The sequence below is a fragment of the Nematolebias whitei genome, chromosome 20, assembly GCF_014905685.2.
Source record: "Nematolebias whitei isolate Nwh7 chromosome 20, NemWhi1, whole genome shotgun sequence".
NCBI lineage: Eukaryota > Metazoa > Chordata > Actinopteri > Cyprinodontiformes > Rivulidae > Nematolebias > Nematolebias whitei.
In genome coordinates this window covers 4,637,690-4,638,730 of record NC_056517.1, presented here as the reverse complement: position 1 = coordinate 4,638,730, position 1,041 = coordinate 4,637,690, and the positions used below count along the sequence as shown (strand labels likewise).

The window sequence follows — 1,041 nt, the reverse complement described above, 5'->3', positions numbered from 1 at the left end:
TATTGATCTGATCTATTTTGAGTTCTGTTGTTTTCTTATTCACAGTCAAACCAAAACTTCTGATATCTTTACTTATTTTTCCCAGCAAGCTTTAACTGTCTCTTGTGTTGGATGATCCTGTCCATGACCTCTCAGATTAGCCCAGTAATTTAGAGTTAGTTGTTCTCTTCTAATTTTGAGTGGTATTTCTCCCAGTAGTGATGATGTTGGGGTAGATCTCATTGCGCCTGTACACAGTCTCAATGCTCGATATTGAATACGGTCTAATTTTTGTAACGTTGTATCTGCTGCTGAATTATAAACAATGCTTCCATAATCTAGTACTGATCGAATTAATCCTGTGCATACAGCCTTAAGTGCTTTCCTATCTGCCCCCCAGTCACTTCCAGTTAAACACCTCATGATATTTAACACCTTCTTGCATTTATCTAAAACTTTCTGTACGTGTATATTCCATGTAATCCTCTCATCAAACCAGACCCCAAGAAATTTAAACTGCTTCACTTTTTCGTCTTCTTCTTTTTCTTAAATGCTGGTAAAAATTATATTCCCACATGATCTTTGCAACAATTCCTTTATGTCTAATTTACCTTTATTTTTATTTAAATGTCTAATTAACATCTCTCTTTTATGTGTATATTTATTGCATTCCAAGAACATATGTTCTACTGTTTCTAATTGTACACAACGATCACAACAACCTGTATCATGCTTGTTGATTATTTTAAGTGTGCAGTTTAATCCCATGTGATCAAATCTCATCCTTGGTAGAACATCGTCTTCTTTCTTTATTCTACTACATTTGCTAAATTCTCAAACTTATTTTTTGATACTATAATAAAATCTAGCATTGTCTCCTCTGTCCCATTGCTCTTGCCATTTCTTCTTAATATTTAGTTTTATTATACCCTTAACCTCATTTTTACTTATTTTAAAACGTTTAAATCCCCAATGTTATTTTTTTTGCATCTATATCTATCTAATCTATACTAGTTTAACCTCTGACCCATAACTTGTAATCCTGAAAATGAAGTGAGTTAT

At 32.8% G+C, this 1,041-nt stretch overlaps 1 protein-coding gene across 1 annotated transcript in view; it reads right to left on the bottom strand.

Moving 5' to 3' along the window:
• The window catches only part of hus1 (HUS1 checkpoint clamp component), a 4,822-nt gene that overhangs the window by 2,945 nt on the left and 836 nt on the right, over positions 1-1,041 (bottom strand). The window lies entirely within an intron of this gene.